The sequence below is a fragment of the Mustelus asterias genome, chromosome 18 (assembly GCF_964213995.1).
Source record: "Mustelus asterias chromosome 18, sMusAst1.hap1.1, whole genome shotgun sequence".
Taxonomy (NCBI): Eukaryota; Metazoa; Chordata; class Chondrichthyes; order Carcharhiniformes; family Triakidae; genus Mustelus; species Mustelus asterias.
Window position 1 is genome coordinate 9,764,289 of NC_135818.1, and position 25,931 is coordinate 9,790,219.

General features: G+C 45.9%; 1 protein-coding gene across 3 annotated transcripts in view; it reads left to right on the forward strand.

The window, feature by feature from the left end:
- Positions 1-598: 598 nt before the first annotated feature.
- The window catches only part of LOC144506945 (spectrin beta chain, non-erythrocytic 1-like), a 266,820-nt gene continuing 241,487 nt past the window's right edge, over positions 599-25,931 (forward strand). Inside the window, exon 1 of one of the 3 annotated variants that reach the window (XM_078233354.1) lies at positions 599-712. The gene's annotated coding sequence lies outside the window, so the exon portion shown is untranslated. Of the gene's footprint in view, positions 713-17,050; positions 17,066-25,931 lie in introns of those variants that run through there. The other 2 variants (XM_078233356.1, XM_078233357.1) reach the window with 2 other exon arrangements.

Below are 25,931 nucleotides of genomic sequence, written 5' to 3' on the forward strand. Positions count from 1 at the left end.
GTGTTATGATAGCTACGGAGTTTACGGGGTATCGTCAATAATTCTCCCTGGGTCCCTGGTGCGGTGAGGCAGCAGTCTTAGCCACTGTGCCCCCCTGCTGCCCTTTAGCAGCACTTGGCCCATCGCCTTGAATGTTATGACGTGCCAAGTGCTCATCCTTGCTACAGTGCTAACAACTGTGCCACCGTACCGCCCATACCCCTGCTTCCATTTCCATGTTTATTAATTATCATTGCGGATTCACAAATATGATGAATTTCAAAGAAAATTGGTCGTGAAATGTTTTACCGGTTATTGGCAACATAGCACATATTTTGGATCAGCCAACGTGAAACTGTTTTGCTTTTACCAGCAGTGAGTGAGTAATGTCTCGTTCCCTGAGAGTGGTGGGATCGCAGGGGTCTGAGTGTTGCACTGACTGCTTAAAGCTCCACACCAGAAAGGAGAGCTTCTTTGCTGACTGATGATAACTGGTGGCAGCCCTCGTAACATTTCCCGACAGCTGCCCGAGGTAACGTCGACTGATCACTCCCAGCCTACACCCAACCCCTCCTCCCAGCGATATTAATGTGAAAGTTATCTGTGGGTCATTCCAGCAACCACACACACACACACACGCACACATACACACAAGGACACCGGCCAGAGGATTGTACAGCTACCTGGAACATTTGGAAGGAACGCTTTTCTTTACAATTTCCAGCTGTTAAATGTATGTATTTGGAACAAATTGCGGTTTAAATAATTGTGTGCTGTTGCTAAATACTTACATATTGTCATGGTAAATTGTAAATCAGTAAATTATTGAACGCTACACTTACAAATGCTGCATTTAAGCCACTTTTATGCAGACAAGGAGACTGAGCTCCTGCAATTTTGATTAGGGCAAATTGGATCTTGCATTTCTTCACTTTTGTCAACAGAAATCTGCCTGAGCACAGACCGTTTTTGGACTAAGAGGATAGACGTGAATTCCAGTCTAGCCCCTATTTCTATTGCGAGCTTTGTAACCAGATGAATGCCTGACAGTGGTGTAAGTTGGCTCAGACTTCTGTGTCCCTTTTGACCTCAACAGGAGCATTTTGCTACGGCCTGTGACCTCTACCGGGTGACCTGGTTTAGCTGGTAACCATTTTCTCCCTCTACGCACTGGACGGGCCCACATGCTGTGCTTGGGAACAGTGTGCGTCCGAGGAGTGCCAGTATTTTCACCTCCAACCTTCTGCTCGGGTTTTGAGTAATTGGAGTGAGGTTACAGCGTTACAAGTCAGCATTAATTTTCTGGATTTTACCAAGCTGTGCAGCCTCGAAGCAAAATTTAGTCTAATAACTAAAAGGTTTAAGGAAAGTGGCGTAGAGGGATCAACTGGTGATCTGCATGCAAATCATGCCAAAGTTACAAAACGATGGCACAGTGGTTAGCACTGCTGCCTCACAGCACCAGGGACCCGAGTCCAATTCCAGCCTCAGGTGTGGAGTTTGTACATTCTCGTTGTGCCTGTGTGGGTTTCCTCCGGGTGCTCCAGTTTCCTCCTACACTCCAAAGATGTGCGGGTTAGGTGGATTGGCTATGCTAAACTGCTCCTTAGTGTCAAGGGGACTAGCAGGTTAAATACGTGGGGTGACGGGGATAGGGACTGGGTGTGACTGTTGTCGGTGCAGACCCGATGGGCCAAATGGCCTCCTTCTGCACTGTAGGGATTCTGTGAGTCTATGAAAAGTGATTATTCTCTTTAGTTTCCACTTAAACTCATTGCACAATAAGAGTGTAAAATCTGCCATGAACTTGCATGAGGTTTTAAAATGTATTGCGAGACATTTTGCTTCGAAAAAAAATCCTCGATGCATTTTGATTAATACAATCATAACTGGGTTTCTCATCTAAAACGGCATTTTAATTTTAAACCCTAACCCTAACCCTAACTCATCAATCCACCAGCTGATTTTAAATTACTGACCATGACTTGTAAAACCTGCAGAAGCCTTTGCTGGTCTCATCAGGGTACGGTGGCCAGTTTCCTCGTAAACTAGGAGGAAGTTACGTGCTGAAGTTTATAAAACTTGCCGATTAGTGTTCTTGCAATCAAATGAATCGGGTTTTGGAGTCAGCGTGAATTCTGCAAATGAGCAACATTTGTTGAAACTCCCAGTGGTGATTAATTTAACCAGGCGAAAGTGCGGCAATTTTTAAGGTCAACATTAGGTTTCTAAAGCAGCACTGTCTCCAAAGCTCACAGGAACTCAGGCAAACAACATGGGGTTAAAAAATAACCATGCACAACGCAGGGGAAACAACCCATAGATTACAGATCTACGGCATGGTGGCCCAGTGGTTAGCACTGCTGCCTCACAGCACCAAGGACTTGGGTTCGAACCCCAGCTTGGGTCACTGTCTGTGTGGAGTCTGCACGTTCTCCCCATGTCTGTGTGTAAAACTGCGGCACGGTGGCACAGTAGTTAGCACAGGTCTCGGGACCCGGGTTCGATTCCCAGCTCAGGTGACTGTTCGTGCAGAGTCTGCACGTTCTCCCACGTCTGCGTGGGTTTCCTCCCACAGTCTGAAAGATGTGCTGGTTAGGGTGCATTGGCCATGCTAAATTCTCCCTCAGTGTACCCGAACAGGTGCCGGAGTGTGACGACTAGGGGATTTTCACAGTAACTTCATTGCAGTGTTAAGGTAAGCCTACTTGTGACACTAATAAATAAACTTTAAAATTTCCTTTGAGCTTATAGAAGCATTGATTTTTGCTTCAACATATCGTTCATTTAATTATTCAGTTTGATTGCTTTAAAACATTTTAAGCTGTTAAATTTTTACCAAAATTGTTTTGTAATATGTTTTGTTAGTCGTTTAGCAGACAGGACTCAACACGGAATCATATACTTAATAATCTACCCCAGCCTGTACAACTGATGGTGTAGGTTTATTCTAAGTGGTTTTGGCAAACTTCTTCTGTGAATTTCACCGTGTGTGTTTAGCGTTGAAATAGATCTGACATCTTGGTGTTTAATTGGATGTAAGTGGCTGGGGGTCTGTGGAAGGGACTAACTGAGTTATGGTTTGAGTCAAAACCACAGCGAAATACCGCGGATGCTGGAAATCTGAAATAAAAGCAGAAAATGCTGGAAAAACTCGGCTGGTCTGGCAGCGCCTGTGGAGAGAGAAAAACAGAGTTAGGGTTTATGAAATTTATTTATTAGTGTCACAAGTAGGCTTATATTAACATCGCAAAGAAGTTACAGTGAAAATCCCCGAGTCGCCACACTCCAGCGCCTGTTCGGATACACTGAGGGAGAATTTAGCACGGCCAATGCACCTAACCAGCACGTCTTTCGGACTGTGGGAGGAAACCGGAGCACCCGGAGGAAACCCATGCAGACATGGGGAGAACGTGCAGGCTCCACATGGACAGTGACCCAAGCCAGGAATCAAACCCGGGTCCCTGGCACTGTGAGGCAGCAGTGCTAACCATTGTGCCACCGTGCTGCCCACACGAGCCCATATTCATCCATTTATCATCGAGTGACCTGATGTTTAACAGAGCAAGAAGCTTGAATATCGGTTAGCAAGGAACTGACAAATGCTACTTCCGCACAATTCAACGACCTGAACTTATTGACAAATAGAAAATTCTGGGAATTGTCCCAAATCCCCGCTGGTGAAGTCGAAGGCAAGCTTGGTGGGAGAATATGGTGGGAGGCCCAGGCATCAATTTTGCGCCGGTGTGAATTTACAGTGGGATCTTCCACTGGTGCCCACCATGGCGGGTCAGAAACCACCCCCTGACGCTAGCGTGATCCTCATTTCCATCCCATTATTGGGATTCAGATGAAGGCCTGACCCCCACTATCCCTCCCGCCCCGCACCCCCCCATGCCAGATTTTCCAAAATACCAGAGGGAAAGCACGTCAGTGTAGAACACGCTCGGAACAACATGGCATGCAGATGCCAGGACTCACTTGAACACAACCTGGGGCTGCCTCTAGAGTTCCCTGGACCCTGGAACATCACAGCAGTGAGCAGTGGATCGGGGGAAACATCTACAGGCGGATCTTCCAGATTAGCTGTCCTGAAGGTGGTCTTTCCTCCATGCTTAGAATGTTCCAGAAGATCCATCTTTGTTCTCAGGAGATCCACTCTTCCAGTCTCAGAGTGTTCCTAGAGATCTACCTTCATTTTCAAGAGGTCCAAATTCTATGTCCGATAGTGGGGCGGGGGGGGGGGGGGGGGGGGAGGCGGTGGGTGCATCTGCAACCCTTTGTAGCTTCTTGCGGTCTTGGTCAGAGCAGGAGCAGGGGATTAGGGTTAGGACTAGGGTTCGGTTGATTGGCCATGCTAAATTGACCCTAGTGTCAGGGGATTGGCAGGGTGGGATTGTGGTCGGTGCAGACTCGATGGGCCGAATGGCCTCCTTCTGCACTGTTGGATTCTATGATAGATGTAACTTTGTGGCTGCTGTACTGTTTTTTTTAACATTTTTTACTCCATCCTTGAAGCTACAAAGCCAATATTCAGAGTGAACTGGGGCAATCCCGAATCCATTCCTTGCTTGCTCCAAAAACCAAATTCAAATTGAATCCAATCCCCACAAGAGGGAAAAACATGATCCAAGCTGTAGTACACTTCTCCTCATTAATAAATCCTTTTGTGTTTCTAATGAAGTGTGTGAAAGTGCATCATTACAATCGACCTTTCATATCAGCGTCAGACTATCTAAATTATGATTTCTTACTGCTAAGTTGTTTACAAAATGTATTATCATTTACAAATTGTGTTTGTGTTTCCATTGAATCCTTACAGTGCAGAAGGAGGCCATTCAGCCCATTGAGCCACCACTGACTCTCCAATAGAGCATCATAACTAGACCCATCCCTCACTCCATCCCCATAACCGCACACATTTACCCCGCTGATCCCCCTAACCTACACATCCTGGGACACTAAGGAGCAATTTAGCACGGCCAATCCACCTACCCTGCACATTGTGGGAGGAAACCAGAGCACCCGAAGGAAACCCACGCAGACACGGGGAGAATTTGCAAACTTCACATCAACAGTCACCCAAGGCTGGAATTGAACCCGGGTCCCTGGCGCTGTGAGGTAGCAGTGCTAACCATAGATATGATGTTAAATTATAGATACCATGGGTGACACGGTGGCACAGTGGTTAGCACAGTTGCCCCACAGTGCCAGGGACCCGGGATCGATTCCTGGCTTGGGTCACTGTCTGTGCAGAACCTGCGTGTTCTCCTTGTGTCTACGTGGGTTTCCTCCGGGTGCTCCAGTTTCCTCCCACAGTCTGAAAGATGTGCAGGTTAGGTGGATTGGCCGTGCTAAATTGCCCCTTAATGTCAGGGGGATCAGGTAGGGTAAATGCATGGTGTTATGGGGATAGGTTGGTGCAGACTCGATGGGCCAAATGGCCTCTTTCTGCACTGCAGGGATTCTATATGATGGTAGCACCCGAATATTGGGGATGAATTTTTTTTTGTGCTGCTGGGGACGGGGTTTGGGTTTTTTGGGAGAGGCATGTTGCAGCTTATAGAGTTACTGCCGCCCCCTCCGCATCCCCCTGTCCGCACCGTTCCCCGCAGTCAAGTCTTGTGTCTGAGTGCCTCTCATGTGACACTCACTTGGATAAGGCCGGATGCCTAACATATGTTGCCGCCCTGAGCAAAGGCAGCCTCGGGCAGGTTCAGCTCCAGCTGGTGACATTCCTCGCACTCTTAGATCCTTTTATCCTCTGGTTGGGGAAATAGCTGTTCTGATGGCTGCTGTCAAATTCTCAAAGCCTGCAGAGACAGCTGCGTGTGTGTATGCTGGCCCCAATAATCTGAAAAGCCAGGATTTTGTCTATCCTTTCTCCAGCTGTTTCCAGGGCTTTGCTGTACATTTTGACAGTTTTGGTCTGGGTCAGATTTTGGGCTGTTCTTTACCGTGTCCTTTTGAATTATCTTTTTTTTAAATTCATTCGTGGGACATGGGCATTGCTGGCTGGGCCAGCATTTATTGCCCATCCCTAGTTGACCTTGAAGGACAGTTGAGAGTCAACCACATTGCTGTGCTCTGGAGTCGCATGTAGGCCAGACCGGGTAAGGATGGCAGATTTCCTTCCCTGAAGGACATTAGTGAACCTGATGGGTTGTTCCGACAATCGACAATGGTTTCATGGTTATCAGTAGATTCTTAATTCCAGATATTTTTTATTGAATTCAAATTCCACCATCTGCCGTGGTGGGATTCGAACCCGGGTCCCCAGAACATTAGCTGAGTTTCTGGATTAATAGTCCAGCGATAATACCACTAGGCTATCACCTCCCACTAGGGAGACGATGGCCGAGTGGTATTATCGCTAGATCTTTTGTTTTGATTTGATTTGATTTATTATTCTCACATGTATTAACATACAGTGAAAAGTATTGTTTCTTGCACGCTATACAGACAAAGCATACCGTTCATAGAGAAGGAAACAAGAGAGTGCAGAATGTAGTGTTACAGTCATAGAATCATAGAATCATAGAAACCCTACAGTGCAGAAGGAGGCCATTCGGCCCATCGAGTCTGCACCAACCACAATCCCACCCAGGCCCTACCCCACATATTTACCCACTAATCCCTCTAACCTACGCATCTCAGGACTCTAAGGGGCAATTTTTTTTTTTAACCTGGCCAATCAACCTAACCCGCACATCTTTGGACTGTGACTTAGTCATAGCCTAACGATCGCCAAATCTGTAAGAAATTGTATTAAAACATTGTTAGAGAGTTTAAAAGAATTAAAATGAAGGTTTAAAGAGTAAAAGATAGAATTAGAAGGTATGCTGGGCACAGTTGCGAGAAGTCGCCTCACTCCGACGCCATCTTGGATCCCTTCCTGGCACCCCTCAGCCTTTCTGTAAAATAATCATCAAATCTCATGTGCGAGATTGTAAGCCACTGACTTTGGGTTTGGTACAAAAGAGTCTCTGCTTTTGTCTTGTCCGTCCAACCCGATGCTGACAACTTTAAAATGAGTCCTGAAAAGCTGGATTGGAAAATATTCCACACCCACTCACTCCATCGCTCACCAATGGACTACTCCCTGCTTTCACAGAGGTAGTTTCAAATCAATTGTGGCAGCATTGGTGCTGGGGCGAAGTGGCTGAGGGCTGGACAGCAGTGTTAAGGACCAGACCTGAAACTCCAAGGTATTTTTTGAAGTTAGTCGAGACTCTAACTTTTGCATTTGATTTTGGCATTAGAGTGAGCAAAATTTGTTTCACTCCAGATACGATTCAAGTGACCCACTAGGGAGCTTTTATCAAAACAGTTAGAATATAACAAAACAAATTAGCATAACTTGTACCAATTACAAATACTTAAACATGACAAAGTATAATTCTTAACAGCTAGCTATCACTTTTGTTCCAATTTAGCAGTGTCCCCACATAGACATAAATCCCTTCATTAGCACAGAAAAATAAATACAGCTATGTAAGTACTAGATTTCCAGCCTTTTAAACACCCCTGGAGAGTGATCCAGGCAGAAACTTGTCTTCCAATTCTCATGCCACAACTTGCAGAGAAAGCTCCACCCCCAAAGATGTGCGGGTTAGGTGGATTGGCCATTGCTCCTTAGTATCAGGGGGACTAGCAAAGGTAAATGCATGAGATTATGGGGATCGGGCATGGGTGGGATTGTGGTCGGTGCAGACTCGATGGGCCGAATGGCCTCCTTCTGCACTGTATTCTATGATTCTATGATTCAAACAGCAGAATCTCAGAGAAAATGACTTATTTCCTAGCAAATGATGGAGGCAGGTTCAACCAAGGCATTCAAGAGGGCATTAGATGATTATTTGAACAGAAACAATGTGCAGGGGTACGGGGGAAAGGCAGGGGAAAGTCGCAATGCTCATTTGGCGAACTGATGCAGGCATGATGGGCCGAATGGCCTCCATCTGCACCGTAACAAATCTGTGAGGTGTTCACAGCTGAGTTTAATGGCATCGTTGCATAAGTTCATTAACATTCTAGCATCATGTGGTTCCAAGGTTCAAATTAAGATAAAATACTATTGGACATGTGCACAGAATGGTGGCACAGTGGTTAGCACAGCTGCCTCACAACGCCAGGGACCCAGGTTCGATTCCCAGCTTGGGTCACTGTCTGTGTGGAGTCTGCACGTTCTCCCTGTGTCTGCGTGGGTTTCCTCTGGGTGCTCCGGTTTCTCCCCACAGTCCAAAGGTTGCGGGTTAGGTTGATTGGCCATGCTAAATGGCCGTAGTGTCAGGGGGATTAGCAAGGCAAGTATATGGGGTTCCGGGAATAGAACCTGGGTGGGATTGTTGTCGGTACAGGCTCGATGGGCCGATTGGCCTCCTTCTGCACTATGATTCCCTTCCCACTAAATGGGGCAGTTAAAATGGCCCCAGACAATATATTCAGACAAAGCATACCCATTCATAGAGTACATAGGGGAAAAGGAAAAGGATAGGGTGTAGAATATAATGTTGCAGTCAAAGGTAAGGAGTAAGTACGGTAGCACAGTGGTTAGCATTGCTGCCTCATGGCGCGAGGGACCCGGGTTCGATTCCCGGAGTTTGCATATTCTCCCTGTGTCTGCGTGGGTTTCCCCTGGGGTGCTCCAGTTTCCTCCCACAGTCCAAAGATGTGTGGGTTAGGTGGATTGGCCATGCTAAATTGCCCATTTAATGTCAGGGGAATTAGTGGGGCTAATTAGTGGGAATGTGTGGGGTTGCGGAAATAGGGCCGGGTGGGATTGTGGCCAGTGCAGACTCAATGGGCCGAATGGCCTCCTTCTGCACTGTAGGGATTCTATGATTCTACCTCACTAAATCTATGTGACATGAAATGTAAAACACTTCACTGAATTTGTATTGAAGTCAAGAATTCTGCGACAAAGTTGCAGATCCTGGGATCACACTGAGATAGCAACGTCTGAATGCACAACGTATTCATCGGAAACTCTTTAGTCTGTAGTTTTCACAGAAGTGTTGAACCATTGATAAGAAATAGCTTCAACAAAACATTTTCACGAGTGCTTGTGATGTATTATATTTTGCAGATTTCAATATAGGATGCACTGTTAATCTCGAGAGGGCGCACAAAATATCAACAGATATCTTTACAAAAGCAATGAATCATTTTTCTATGAAATACCTCGATCGAATCGATGCTTGACTGTAAAAGCTAGCCTCTCTCACTCTCAAATTACTTCAGGGAAGAATGTACATTGCGGTTGTGTTCACTGTAAGGCTGGGGAGGCAAGCAGACACAATTATTATCTGCATTGACAAGTTGGATAACATGACAAATAGTTAATTGAGCTATTGATTTAAGTAATTTCAGCAGTGGGACCAGTGAGCAAGCAAGAAGTAACATTATTGAATTGCATGAAGTTACATTGTTGTGGTAGCTGAGGTGTGCATTGCTATTGAGTTTCCTTCTGTCGACAGTGGCATTTCCCATGTCCGAGTGGTTTTCTTAAAACTTACCGTTTGCTGCGTGTTTGTTGGTGTATATTTACGGTGAAGCAGGTTTGGGGAGTACTTTCTATGGATGAGTCTTTCCCAAGAACCAGCGAATCCCTACAGTGCAGAAGGAAGCTAATCAGTCCATTGTGTCTGCACTGACTCTCCGAAAGTGCATCTTACCCAGGCCTACACAACGCCCCCGCACCCTACCCTGGTTAGCACTGCTGCCTCAGTGCCAGGGACCCGGGTTCAATCCCTGTCTGTGTGAAGTTTGCACGTTCTCCTCATGTTTGTGTGGGTTTCCTCGAGGTACTCCGGTTTCCTCCCACAGTCCAAAGATGTGCGGGTTAGGTTAATTGGCCATGCTAAATTGACCCTAATGTCAGAGAGATTAGCAGGGTAAATAGGTGGGGTTTAGGGGATAGGGCCTGGGTGGGATTGTGGTCGATACAGATTTGATGGGCCAAATGGTCTCCTTCTGTACTGTAGGGACTATATGATCTCCCAACCCCACGCATTTACCATGACTAATTCACCTATATGTCTTTGGACACTAAAGGGTAATTAAGCATAGCCAATCTTCAATACAGAACTAACCCAGCTACTGATTGCCGTATTTCCCTTTTGATCTTGTTCTATCTAAATGACTCAACTTTAAAGCCACACATACAGCATGCAAGTGTCACATGCATTCTTACTTCTCCACTTTGAACTCATCTGTTGTCATTTTAACACTTACAATTCTATATTCTATTGTTCTCCACTTCACTTAAGTAAATATCTGTTTCCCCGGCTGCTAATCCATCATTATGAAGTGCTTTGAAAGTCATGGCACGAATCAATTCCAGCCTCCCAGATTGCCTGGATCCAATACAGTTCGTCTATCGCCGCAGCAGGTCCACATCCATCTCCCTGGTCCTACACTCAACCTGGAACATCTGAATAACAAAAACATCCATATCAGACTCCCTATTTATTGATTACAGCTCAGCCTTCGACACCATTATTCCTATGAAACTCACCTCCAAACTCCGTGGCCTGGGGCTCGGCTCCTCCCTCTGCGACTGAATCCTGAACTTCCTAACCCACAGACCGTAATCAGTAAGGATCGGCAACAACACCTCCTCCACGATCATCCTCAACACTGGTGTCCCACAAGACTGTGTTCTCAGCCCCCTACTATACTCCTTATACACCTTTGACTGTGTGGCCAAATTCCCCTCCAACTCGATTTTCAAGTTTGCTGATGACACCACCGTAGTGGATCGAATCTCAAACAATGATGAGATGGAGTACAGGAGAGAGATAGAGAATCTGGTGAACTGGTGCGGCAACAATAATCTCTCGACTTCAGGAAGCGTGGTGGAGGACATGCCCCTGTCTACGTCAATGGGGAAGAAGTGGAAATGGTCGAGAGCCTAAAGTTTCTAGGTGTCCAGATCATCAACAACCTGTCCTGGTCCCCCCATGCCGACACTATAGTTAAGAAAGCCCACCAACGCCTCTACTTTCTCAGGAGGCAAAGGAAATTTGGCATGTCCGCTACGACTCTCACCAACTTTTACAGATGCACCATAGAAAGCATTCTTTCTGGTTGTATCACACCTTGGTATGGCTCCTGCTCTGCCCAAGACTGTAAAAAACTATATAGGGACGTGAACGAAGCCCAGTCCATCACGTAAACCAGCCTCCCATCCATTGACTCTGTCTACACTTCCCACTGCCTCAGAAAAGCATCCAGCATAATCAAGGACCCCATGCACTCCAGACATACTCTCTTCCACCTTCTTCCTTCGGGAAAAAGATACAAAAGTCTGAGGTCACGTACCAACCGACTCAAGGACAGCTTCTTCGCTGCTGCTGTCAGACTTTTGAATGGACCTACCTCGCATTAAGTTGCTCTTTCTCCACACCCCAGCTATGACTGTAACACTACATTCTGCACTCTCTCGTTTCCTTCTCTATGAATGGTATGCTTTGTCTGTATAGCGCGCAAGAAACAATACTTTTCACTGTATACGAATACATGTGACAATAATAAATCAAATCAAAGCTAATTTGCATGTCAAAAACCTCCAGGTAGCTGCACTGTTATAAATTCCCTTTCATCCAATTCTTTTAACTTTTTTTATCCAAACAGCTTTTAATCTGTATTTTAACCAATTCTTAAACCTTTATTTTACCCAAGCTTCTTGACAATGGCAAGAATCGTTTGGAAATCTCTAAGAGGAGAGAGTCTAATCACACTTCCTTCACAATGAGTCACATCGGCAACACTGAATTCTCCACGAGCAAAGTCATGGAATCATAGAATCACTACGGTGCAGAAGGAGGGCATTCGGCCCATCAAGCCTGCACTAATCACAATCCCACCCATAACTCCATGTATTTACCCTATTAATTCCCCTTACACTAAGAGGCAATTTAGCATGGCCAATCAACCTAACCCACACATTTTTGGATTGTGGGAGGGAACCAGAGCACCCAGAGGAAACTCAGGCAGACACGGGGAAGAACATGCAAATTCCACAGGACAGTCACCTGAGGCCGGAATTCAACCCGGGCCCCTGGCGCTGTGAGGCAGCAACACCAACCACTGTGCCACCGTGTGGGATGCCTTTAACTGGAAACTCAGAGGAACCAGTCGCATGAATGCTATAGCTACGAGAGCAAGTCCAATGCTGGGGAGCGGTAGAAGTGATCTTACTGAAACATCCTGAGGGAATTTCTTTCCGGGTGGATGCCAAGGGGATATTGCAACTTGTGGGAGAGACTAGAGGCTGGAACGAGGGATGCAACTTCAGAATCAGAGATTTACCATTTATGACAGAGATTAGGAGAATTTCTTTTCTCGCAGAGAGCCATTTCATAGAATCATAGAATCCCTACAGTGCAGAAGGAGGCTATTCGGCCCATCGAGTCTGTACCCACCACAATCCCAACCAGGCCCTATTCCCATAACCCCACACATTTACCCTGCAAATCACCCTGACACTAGGATCAATTTAGCACGGCCAATCAACCTAACCCGCACGTCTTTGGACTGTGGGTGGAAACCAGAGCACCCGGAGGAAACCCACGCAGACACGGGGAGAACGTGCAAACTCCGCACAGACACTGACCCGAGACTGGAATTGAACCTGCGTCCCTGGCGCTGTGAGGCAGCAGTGCTAACCACTGTTCCAGTCTCTAGTCTCTCCCACCATGTCTGTGGAATTCTCTTCCCCAGAGCAGTGGAGGCTGGGTCATTGAATGTATTTAAGGGCGAGTTAGATAGACTTTTGATAGACAGCAGGAGTCAAGGGTTATGGGGGGTGGGGCAGGCGGTAAAGTGGAGTTGAAACCACAACCAGATCAGTCATGATCTTATTGAATGGTGGAGCAGGCTCCAACGGCCTACTCCTGCTCCTAAGTCCTGTGTTCCCAACATCTGTGGCAAGTAATTTACTCCCTAAAGCCTCTCTGCCACAGGCAAGGCACAAGTCAGGAGTGTGATGGAATATTTTCCAGTTGTCTGGATACTGCAGCTCCGATAACACTCAAGAAACTCAACACCGTAGACTCCAAGAGATATCCATCCTCCTAAAATACCAAGAGCAAACTACTCAGTGATGGCACGAATAAAGAAACAAGGGCAAGGTTCAGTGCACAGGCAACAGAAGAGAATCTTCACAAAAAGGGACAAGAAAATGTTAGGAAAGAAGGTTTAAAAATCAATTAGATACAGAAAAATGAACAAAAAATAGTAAAGTATTCTACAGACAATTAAATAATAAATAATGAGAAGGATAGGGCCATTAAGACATATACACAACAAGTAATGATGACAAAATAGCAGAAGTATTAAGTAATTACTTTGCTTCAGGGACACTTTAGGAACTTTCTAGTGGTTATTGGATAGGCACATGGAGCACACCAGAATGATAGGGAATGGGATAGCTTGATCTTGGTTTCGGACTAAGCTCGGCACAACATCGAGGGCCGAAGGGCCTGTACTGTGCTGTACTGTTCTATGTTTACCAGGGAAGCTAATATGGTGGATAAGAACTCAGAGATCAAAAATGAGGTAAAAGCATATTAAGATATGAGAGGGGGAGGCAATTGATAAACATTTTTTTTATTCATGGAACATGGGTGTCGCTGGCTGGCCATACTAAATTGCCCCTTGGTGTCCAAAGATGTGCAGGTTAGGTGGATTAGCCATGCTAAATGTGTGGCATTGCAGGGATAGGATGGGGGAGGGGGCCTGGGTAAGATACTCTCTCAGAAAGTCAGTGCAGACTCAATGGGCCGAATGGCCTCTTCTGCACCGCAGCGATTCTATGATACAATGTTCCCACTACGCCACGTTGCCCTGTGGTAATTAGCTTCTAATAGTTTCTCAGCGCTACGGCTTCATGTTGCTACCCTCATATATTGTTCCACTAATTTAGCTTGTCAGTACTTGTCAAATAAACCAGATATTTGTCTGGGGAGAGAAGTGCCCATTAATTAGATGAATGTGAGATGTCTTTGAATTGCAAAACCTACAGAATTGATCTTGGTGAAGCCACGTGTAAGGGAAGTGAACTTATAAGGAAAATCCCTACTTGATCCTTCCCAGTGGAAACCCCATTCTCAGCTGAAAGGCAACACCGATTTTAACAGGAACCGCTGCTTAGCTCTCAGCAGGAGGGAGTCCAAAAACATCCTGGCCATTGAGCAGAACATGATAGAGTTGCATTTCTGCTGAAAGATTGGTGTAAACCTTAGAAAGGTGATATAAATGGACACACCACCCCCATCTTCTTGGAACTAACTCAGACCCAAAGAAAGTCTGATTATCTCCTCCTAGTAAGAGTTTTAACAACACCAGGTTAAAGTCCAACAGGTTTATTCAAATGCCATTAGCTTTCGGAGCACTGTTCCTTCGTCAGATGGAGTGGATGTCTGCTCACAAATAAGGCACTCAGAGACACAAACTCAAGTTACAGAATACTGATTAGAATGCAAATCTTTACAGCTAATCAAGTCTTAAAGATGCAGACAATGTGAGTGGAGAGAATGAGGGGCAATAGCATGACCAATCCACTGAACCTGCAAATCTTTGGACAGTAAGGGGGAATTTTCCCAACCTGCCCACCATGGGAATCGTAGCAGGTGTGGGGGTGGACCATGCAAAGTCCGTTGACCTTGACCTTGGGGTGAGCACGGCTGGAAAATCCTGCCTTAAGGGGCAATTTAACATGGCAAAACTATCCAATCTGCACATCTTTGGAGTGTGGGTGGAAACTGGAGCACCCGGAGGATAACCATGCAGACATGGGGAGAAAAGTGGGGAGGTGATGGCCTAGTGGCATTATCGCTGGACTATTAATTCAGAAACTCAGCTAATGTTCTTGTGACCCGGGTTCGAATCCCGCCAGGGCAGATGGTGGAATGTGAATTCAATAAAATATATCTGAATTAAGAATCTACTGTTGACTATGAAACCATTGTCAATTGTCGGAAAAGCCTATCTGGTTCACTAATATCCTTTAGGGAAGGAAATCTGCCGTCTTTACCTGGCCTGGCCTACCTGTGACTCCGGAGCCACAGCAATGTGGTTGACTCTCAACTGCCCTCTGAAATGGCCGAGCAAGCCACTCAGTTCAAGAACTTCTTTCTGGTTGTATCACAGCTTGGTATGGCTCCTGCTCTGCCCAAGACCGCAAGAAACTACAAAAAGTCGTGAATGTAGCCCAATCCATCACGCAAACCAGCCTCCCATCTGTTGACTCCGTCTACATTTCCCGCTGCCTCGGCAAAACAGCCAGCATAATTAAGGACCCCACGCACCCCGGACATTCTCTCTTCCACCTTCTTCTGTCAGGAAAAAGATACAAAAGTCAGAGGTCATGTACCAACCCACTCAATAACAGCTTCTTCCCTGCTGCCATCAGACTTTTGAGTGGACTCATCTTGCATTAAGTTGATCTTTCTCTACACCCTAACCATGGCTGTAACACTACATTCTGCACTCTCCAGTTTCCTTCTCTATGTGCTTTGTCTGAATAGCGCGCAAGAAACAATACTTTTCACTGTATGTTAATACATGTGACAATAATAAATCAAATCAAATCAAAAACTAGGGATGGGCAATAAATGCTGTCCCAGCCAGCGACACCCATGTCCCATGAAGGAACAAAAATGTGCCAATGCACACAGCCAGTCACCTAAGGCCGGGTTCCTGGCACTGTGAGGCAGCAGTGCTAACCACTGCACCACCGTGCCGCCCTATGATGATGATTTCACGGCTACCCTGAAGCTAATCTTCCATTCCAAATTTATTCATTGAATTTTTACCCTCTGCAAGTTGCATTCACTATCGATCTTCTGCAACTGTCGAACATGGTCTTGTCCCCTCACCAGGTAGACAACCACTATTACTGTTACAACTTATTGCTATTATTATTGAATATTTTCAAGATTGCGACAGATGGATTCTTGACTAACAAGTGAGTCAAATGGGTATTGGGGCATTGAGACCACAAACAGATCAGCTTTGATCTTATTGAATGGCGGAGCAGACTCAAGGGGTCAAATGGCCAGTTCCTGCTCTTGATTCATATGATCATATGGTAAGAGCAGAAACCCCTCACTATGGAAGAGAGAGCAGCACAAAGTGTGCAAGTGAATTGCCCCATTTTCTTGCCCCCCCCCTCCCCCCCCCCCCCCCCCCCCCCAGTGAATGCGCCCAAGTCATCAAATCATAGAATCCTACCGTGCAGAAGGAGGCCATTCGGCCCATCGAGTCTGCACCAACCCCACCCAGGCCCTATCCCCATAACCCCATGCATTTACCCTAGCTAGTCCCCCTGTCACTAGGGTCAATTTAGCAAATGAATATGGTGGGAATGGAGGGATATGGTGCCCAGGAGGGTAGGGGGTTTTAGTTCAGTCGGGCAGCATGGTCGGTGCAGGCATGGAGGGCCGAAGGGCCTGTTCCTGTGCTGTAGTTTTCTTTGTTCTTTGTTCAATCCACCTTTGGACTGTGGGAGGAAGCCGGAGCACCCGGGGGAAAACCCACGCAGACACGGGGAGAACGTGCAGACTCCGCACAGACAGTGACCCGAGGCCGTGAATTGAACCAGGGTCCCTGGCGCGGTGAGGCAGTAGCGCTAACCACTGTGCCACCGTGCTGCCAATCATATTGAATTTTGGCCCCACAAGTTGGTGGTGTGGATCAATGCATATTGGCACCTAACCTGGGAGTCTTTCGAAGTGGGGGGTGACCCACAAAGTGCGGTGAATTCTGAGTAGTTCCTACGGCCTGCATGGAAAGATGTAAAAAGAAAATGGACCCTTTGCGAAATGGTAGATCTCCACTAATAACTGTTAAAATAATAATGAAGCCGTTAGTTAACGGCTACTGTCAGGGGGAATCAAGTTATCACCGTCTATTTATAGATAACTGCTGGCATGGCACTTTCAGAATTAATTATTCATCAAAGGGTATTCATTATTAAAATGCTTCGAATGTTTCCTCCGTTTTAGACTCTAACCTCGAAGATGTTCACGTGTGGCAGAGCGGTGTTTCTGTTACATTTTTCAAATTTGCGGAAGATCAGGTGATTCTTTTTTGTGGGCGCCAGTTAATTAATGGTTTGTGAAAATAGAATCCAGCTTACTTTGCTGCGATGGAAGTGCAAACGCCAGGCTTTGTGGGGGGGTGGGGGGAAGACATGAGAGTTTTTTCATACTCACCTGCTTGTAACGATGTAAAATTCATTGCCTGAAAGGGTGGAGGAAGGAGATTTGTTCGTAATTCCCAAAGATATGCACTTAAGGAGCAACCAAAAAATGGTTGGCTATGTGGGAAGTGCAGAGGAGTGGGACTAATTAGGAGCTCTTTCAGGGAACTAGTACATGTGTGATGGGTTCGTGTGCTGACATCCTGTGCTCTCTGATGGACAGAGTACAGATCCCGCTGGAAACCTTCTGAAATAAATCCAAGAAATATTAAAACTGAAGTAGTTTTGCTGCATTGCCCTCGAATACGAGACACATAGTGGAGGGGGAAAGTATTATTTATTTGTCACAAGTAGGCTTACATTAACACGGCAATGACGTTGCTGTGAAAATCCCCTAGTCGCCACATTCCGGTGCCTTTTGGGTATATGGAGGGAGAATTTAGCACGGCCAGTGAACCTAACCAGCATGTCTTTTGGATTGTGGGAGGAAACCGGAGCACCCGGAGAAAACCCACGCAGACACGGGGAGAACGTGCAGACTGCACAGACAGTGACCCAAGCCGGGAATCGAACCGGGTCCCTGGCGCTGTGAGGAAGCAGTGCTAACCACTGTGCCACCCAACACCATTAACATTAGGGTGAATGTGAAGACGTTGGTACCATAGACATAACCTCACACATTTACTATGGCTAATTATTAACTTGATTTGATGTATTGTTGTCACATGTATTGGGATACAGTGAAAGGTATTGTTTCTTGCGCACTATACAGGCAAAGCATACTGTTCATCGAGTACATAGGGGAGTAGGAAAGGAGAGAGTGCAGAATATAGTGTTACAGTTATAGCTAGGGTGTAGAGAAAGGTCAACTTAATATAAGATAGGTCCATTCAAAAGTCTCTTGGCAGTAGGGAAGAAGATGTTCTTGAATCAGTTGGTACGTAACCTCAAACTTTTGTATCTTTTTCCCGACGGAAGAAGTGGAAGGGAGAATGTCCGGGGTGTGTGGGGTCCTTGGATTATATTGGCTACTTTTTCAAGGCAGCTGGAAGTGTAGACGAAGCCAATGGATGGGAGGCTGGTTTGCGTGATGGGCTGGGCTACATTCACAACCCTTTGTAGTTTCTTGCGGTCTTGGTCAGAGCAGGAGCCATACCAAACAGATAGGGTGAAGAGAAAAAATCAGCTTAATGTATGATAGGACCACTCAAAAGTCTGATGGCAGCAGGGAAGAAGCTGTCCTTGAGTCGGTTGGTATGTGATCTCAGACTTTTTCCCGAAGGAAGAAAGTGGAAGAGAGTATGTCCGGGGTGCGTGGGGGCCTTAATTATGCTGGCTGCTTTTCCGAGGCAGCGGGAAGTGTAGACAGAGTCAATGGATGGGAGGCTGGTTTCACATTTTTGGTGAATTCAGTCAGCTTTACTAATATTTTAATGAATGCAAAATACATAAAAGATAGAATAGACAGGAGAGGCGAGGAAACCCGATATGCCAGAGCATGTGGAGGTTAGATGGAAAGTTGCACAATGAAATAAACCTGAAAGACACCTATGTTGTAAAAAGGATGAAATTAACATTGCAGCTATGGATCATTAAATTGTACAAGAGGGATTTGTTGGTTCTACAACGAGATGAAATTGGTAGGTGATGGCCTGAGGTAAAAGTACATTTCATAGGGATGGCTTTGAACACAAGGAAATGGTTATAAATGGGCAGGAGCCGTGATTCAGAAAAGATTGTAAGATTGTAAAGATTGGATCCTTTAAAACAGAGATGAGGAGGAATTTCTTCAGCCAGAGAGTGGCGAATCTGTGGAACTCTTTGCCGCAGAAGGCAGTGGAGGCCAGGTCATTGAGTGTCTTTAAGACAGAGATAGATAGGTTCTTGATTAATAAGGGGTTCAGGGATTATGGGGAAAAGGCAGGAGAATGGGGATGAGAAAAATATCAGCCATGATTGAATGGCGGAGCAGACTCGATGGGGCAAGTAGCCTAATTCTGCTCCTATGTCTTATGGTCTTATGATCTAAGATCTGTATTAGAATTTACTGTATTCTGTGGCTGGGATTTTCCGGCTGTTCCCAGCGGTGGGATCTTCCAATCCCGCTGATGGCAAACCAAACCTGCGGCAGGAGCTCCGCACAACAGGAAGCCCCATTGACTATGGTGGGACCAGAAGATCCTGCCATCGGCCAATGGCGGTCCATCTTCAGCTAGGTGAAACACGCCACAGGGGAAGTGTGGAAAACGCCACCCTGACTTGCTCCAGTTTGGGTAACGTTTGATCCTACCACTTTATACCTCTTCTGGCACGGTCACTGGAGAGCGATCAGAAGTGGAAACTTTAACTGAATGTCTCCAACTACAGAGAGGGCATTGAGTGTTAGAATGTAACTGGTGACAACTTTGTGTTGGATGTAATGTGACCAATGGTAACAAGCTGTAGGGGTCAGCTGACCCAATGAACCATGGAACCAATTACAGATGGTGTGATGGTCAGCTGACCAGCTAACTCACTATAAATAAGAACCTGTTGGGAATTGGGGGGAATTTGCATTCACCCAGGGTAAGGCCCCAAGTTTGGAGTAATAATGTTTCTTTATTAAACCCTTTCTTTGATTTATAAGTTGGAGTAAGTTTTGTTATATTTTTATTGTCTGCATTTGAAGAGTTCATTGAGGTCAGTTGTGTTATGTTTTTACAATGAGATAAAGGCACCAATATCTCAGTAGGATTGTGCAAACACGTTGTGAGTTGATTCATTGACACTAGGCACTTGGTAACATTTATACAGAGGCAAGAATCTTAAAGAATTGAATTGAATTTATTTATTATTGTCGCATGTATTGGGATACAGTGAAAAACATTGTTTCTTGCGCGCTACACAGACAAAACATACCATTCATAGAATGTATAGGGGAGAAGGAAAGAATAGGGTGCTGAATGTAGTGTTGTAGATACTGATAGGTTGAAGAGAAAGATCAGCTTAATGTGTGATAGGACTTTGATGGCAGTGGGGAAGAAGCTGTTTTTGAGTCAGTTGGTACGTGTTCTTTGACTTTTGTATCTTCCTGATGGAAGCAGGTGGAAGAGAGAATGTCTGGGATGCGTGGGGTCCTTGATTATGCTGGCTGTTTTGCTGAGGCAGCAGGAAGTGTAGACAGAGTCAATGGATGGGAGGCTGGTTTGTGTGATGGATTGGGCTACATTCACAGCCCTTTGTAGTTTCTTGCAGACGCCAACAGCAGAGCTGACTGCTGTGTGCTCTGCTTAAAGGTAAAAGTGAAACCAAAACCGGAACACATGACACACTTCCTGTCATGTGACAATCCCTGGAAGACATGTTGCGACACGTTGGCATGCCCTATCCCTCAGTAAATCTGAATCAAAGGCTTTCATGGACTTACTGGATGGGATTTTACAGCCTTGCTCAAGCGAGAATGGAAATTCCTGACCAAGGAACATTTCCCTGTCTGCCCCTCGCCCACTCCGATTCTGTGGCAGGTGGTAGAATTCCGTATTAAATTCCATGATACACTTACTGACTGCACTCTCAGACAAACACCTATTTTTAACAAATATTCAGAAGTGAAATTGTTTCATTGCAATTGATGAAATGGATGACGCAGCAGTTGCGTTTAGGATAATATTCCCAGTTGGATGAGTAGGAATTTAATATTGTCCTTACAGGCCGAGCAACTCATCTCACTGGTAAAGCCCAGACCAATTTTGTTCAGCAGAATGTAGGAGCAGATCAGTCACTGAGAATGATGGTAGGAGAGGGGCCATTTTGCTTCAGTTCAGAACTAATAGTTCCTGGTCCTTCCAGCTTACTAAAGAGAGCCAATTCCTCTTCTTATGGGCGGCACGGTGGCACAGTGGTTAGTGTTGCCGTCTCAAAGTGCCAGGGACCCAGGTTCAATTCCCGGCTTGGGACACTGTCCGAAAAGTGTGAGGTGATACACTTTGGAAGGAGTAATTTGACAAGAAAGTACTCAATAAATGGTAGGATACAGTTGGTTCAAGGTGAGGGGCAGGAGGTTTAGGGGGGATGTGAGGAAAAACATTTTTACCCAGAGAGTGGCGACGGTTTGGAATGTGCTGCCTGGGCGGGTGGTGGAGGCGAGTTGCCTCACTAATAACTCCACAGAGGTGAAAGTCCCGTCACCAAATTACTTTATTTACACCATACATCTGTACACAGCCAGCTCTCCAGCTGCTCCCTGCTGAATGCAGGTTGGGAATCTGACACACCTGCTTTAAATAGGGAGCATGAGGTGCCCTGATTTAACCATCAATTAGGACTCATCAGGTCTGTCTTTTCACACTCTAGCAAGCCAACCTCATCAGCCTGGCTGAAGTCATCACACTCACATCCTTTAAAAAGTATCTGGATGAGCATTTGGCACAACATAACATTCAGGGCTATGGGCCAAGTGCTGGGATTAGGTGGGAGTTCAGGTGTTTTTAATGTGTTGGTGTGGACTGAATGGGCCGAAAGGCCTTTTCTGCGCTGTATGATTCTATGATTTTCCAGCCTCGCTTGCCCCAAAACCGGAAAATTCCACCCAAGGTCAATGGACCTTTCCATGGTCCGCCCCTCACCTGTCCCAATTCCCGTGGCGGGCGGGATGGTACAATCTGTCCCATAGTGCGCCTCCCCTTTACGTGGTGCAGGCTATCTTTAAATAGCGCAGGTGCAGCATCAAGTGTTGTTGGCTTTTTACGATTTTGTGTCAGTCGTGCAGACAATCAGCAGCTTAGCTCTGGCCGCAAGCAATGAGCTCGGGTTAACCTCAAGATTAACCTTGGGATGGCATGGTGGCACAACGGTTAGCACTGCTGCCTCACAGCGCCAGGGACCCGGTTCGCTTTGGGCCTCGGGTCATTGTCTGTGCGGAGTCTGCATGTTCTCCCCGTGTCTGCGTGGGTTTCCTCTGGGTGTTCTGGTTTCCTCCCACAGTCCAAAGATGTGTGGGTTAGATTGATTGGCCGTGCTAAATTGTCCCTTAGTGTCCCGGGATGTGTAGCTCAGAGGGATTAGTGAGGTAAGTGTGATGTGAAGATGCTGGCGTTGGACTGGGGTGAGGACAGTAATAAGTCTCACAACACCAGGTTGAAGTCAACAGGTTTATTTGGTAGCACGAGCTTTCGGAGCACTGCCCCTTCATCAGGTGAGTCATGTGGGGTTGTGGAGATAGGACCTGGGGAGGGATTGTTGTTAGCGCAGATTCAATGGGTCGAATGGCCTCCTTCTGCACTGTAGGGATTACATGATTATAATCCCCATGCCTGCTTCCAACCAGGCCCAGCTTCTACCTCCAATTGCGTTGGGCCAGTGTAAGTGGGTTAATCTCGCTTTGTGCTACTTTGCTACAGGTTAATGCATTAATGTAAATTCATGATTTTAGTCAATTGGAATTGAATACGTTAACCTCCTTTTTAATAAAGTTGGCGGAAACACATTGGATCGTGCTAAAAATAGAACACATGGTCTGATCCCCACTGCTGCAGCATTGAAAGGGACTGTGAGCTGTACAAACCTTTTTCCTGGATTAATCTCAATGCCAAACCACCTACATTACGTTGTATGCTTCACATCTGCAGAAACACATCTGGCTGCTTCTTGAAACTATTTATTTAATTGCCCCTTCCGAGTGACTTATTCTGCCAGTCCGTTATCCTTGTGATTTAGAAATGGTCTCACCTGACTTCTCCGGATCCTGACTCCTTCGTTTTCTTAGTGACCCAGTTACCGCGCCGTGTCTGTGCCACTCTGCTCTGTGATAGTCCAGCTTGCCTGAGTTTGCTTGGTCGGTCCTCCTGCATGGTTTGCAACACTTCCGTTAAGTCACCTCGATGCCTTCTGGTTTACTGTGACCATTCAGGATCCCATGAACAGTCAGGGTGGCTGCTGGGATCTTGCTTGTGGCTGGACATTTTGTTGACAAACTATGCAAGTCAAAGTGAAGAACAGTACAGCACAGGAACAGGCCCTTCGGCCCACCAAGCCTGCGCCAACACATGTCTTTCCAAACTCTCAGAATCCCTACAGTGAAGAAGGAGGCCATTCGGCCCAATGAGCCTTCACAAGCCAACAATCCCAACCAGGCCCTATTCCCACAACCCCAGGTATTCTATAATTCGATTCGATTAACCCTGCTAATCCCCCTGACACTAATGGGAAATTTGGCATAGCCAATCAACATAACCCGCACATCTTTCTCTGGGAGGAAACCGGAGCACCCGGAGGAAACCCACGCAGACACGAAGAGAATGTGCAAACTCCACACAGACAGTGACCCTAGTCGGGAATTGAACCCAGGTCCCTGGTCCCTGCTAACCACTGTGCCACCGTGCCACCAAACTAAAGACCTTTTCCCACTACGCACTCTGTATCCCTGCCTATTCATGTATCTGTCAAGGTGCCTCTTAAACGTTGCTATTGTATCTGCTTCTACCACCTCCTCTGGCAACGCATTCCAGGCACTTACCACCCTCTGTAAAAAAACTTACCTCTCACATCTCCTTTAAACTTTCTCCCTTTTTATCTTAATCCTATGTCCCCTAGTAATTGACATTTCTACCTGGGAAAAAGACTTTCTATCCATGCTTCTCAGAATTTTATAAACTTCTGTCAGATCGTCCTTCAGCCTCCAACGTTCAAGTGGAAACAAACCAATATTGTCCAATCTCTCCTCATAGCTAACACTGCTAACCAGTGTGCCACCGTGCCACTCATATCTCCATTCCTTCACTGTCGCTGGGTCAAAATCCTGAAACTCCCTCCCTAACAGCACTGTGGATGTACCAACATCACATGGATGGCAGCGGTTCAAGAAGGCGGCTCACCACCACCTTCACAAGGGACAATTAGGGGTGGGCTAAAATGCTAGCCTATCCAGCGATGAATGAATTATTTAAAAACTTGGTGGCCAGTAATGCCACTTCAGAGGGCAGGTGGGTGTTAATCACTTTGCTGTGGGACTGGAGTTATGTATAGATTCTGAAAGATGTGCTGGTTAGGTGCATTGACCCGAACAGGCACCGGACTGTGGCGACTCGAGGAATTTCACAGTAACTTCATTGCAGCGTTAATATAAGCCTTACTTGTGACTAATAAATAAACTTTTACTTTAGCTAGACCCTCCAACACTAAGGGGCAATTTAGCATGGCCAATCCACCTAACCTGCACATCTTTGGACTGTGGGAGGAAACTGGAGCACCCGGAGGAAACCCATGCAGACATGAGGAGAACGTGCAAACTCCACACAAACAGTGATTGAAGCCAGGAATCGAACCCGGGTCCCTGGCACTGTGAGGCAGCAGTGCTAACCACTGTGCCACCGTGCCACCCTTATTAAGAACAAGTATTTATTAAGAACAAGACAAATGCTTCACGTATAGGAATAAGCTCACACTCAAAATTTCGTTGGCACATTAGCATGGAAAAACCATCCTGGAAGCAAAATGGAAGGCTACAGGTGTGGCACCGTGACGCCCCAAAGCTCTTAGTCCTTTTTATTTTACCAAAATCAACTTTTTAGCTCCAGTTCTTTTTTGAAACAAATTTCAAATTCTGAAACTGGGATTTAAATCCTGTTCCCTTAACCAACTGCCCAGACCTCAGGATTACTAATCCAGAAACATTACCACTGCATGACCAGAACATTCATTGTGATTCAACACTGATTTTTAAAATCATTGGTCGGAATTTTCCGGCCGTTCACACCGGTGGGATTCTCCAGTCCCGCTGCAGTGAACAGAGATTTGGCTGAGCGCCAAACTCTCCGCCTTCGCTTGCAGCAGCAGCGTGGCATAAATGGCCAGAGAATTCAAGCTGAACTTTCTAGCCATACAATTACAGTCAAATAGAGTTCATGGGGAGGCAATGGTCTAGTGGTATTATCGCTGGATTATTAATCCAGAAACTCAGCTAATGTTCTGGGGACCTGGGTTCGAATCCCACCACGGGAGATGGTGGAATTTGAATTCAATAAAAAATACCTGGAATTAAGAATCTACTGATGACCATGAAACCATTGTCGATTGACGGAAAAACCCATCTGGTTCACTAATGTCCTTTAGGGAAGGAAATCTGCCGTCTTTACCTGGTCTGGCCTACATTTGATTCGATGTGGAGATGCCGGCGTTGGACTGGGGTAAGCACAGTAAGAAGTCTCACAACACCAGGTTAAAGTCCAACAGGTTTATTTGGTAGCAAATACCATAAGCTTTCGGAGCAGAGCTCCTTCGTCAGATGGAGTAGTTATCTGTTCTCCAACAGTACACAGACACAGAAATCAAATTACAGAATACGAATTAGAATGCAAATCTCTACAGCCAGCCAGGTCTTAAAAGGTACAGATAATATGATCTATTATATTATGATAATTATATATGATTATGATTATGATTATTATATATGATAATATTATCTGTACCTTTTAAGACCTGGCTGGCTGTAGAGATTTGCATTCTAATTAGTATTCTGTAATTTGATTTCTGTGTCTGTGTACTGTTGGAGAACAGATAACTACTCCATCTGACGAAGGGGCATCGCTCCGAAAGCTTATGGTATTTGCTACCAAATAAACCTGTTGGACTTTAACCTGGTGTTGTGAGACTTCTTACTCTACATTTGATTCAGCAATGTAGTTGATTCTTAACTGCCCTCAGGCAACTAGGGATGGGCAATAAATGCTGGCCAGCCAGCGACGCCCATGTCCCATGAATGAATTAT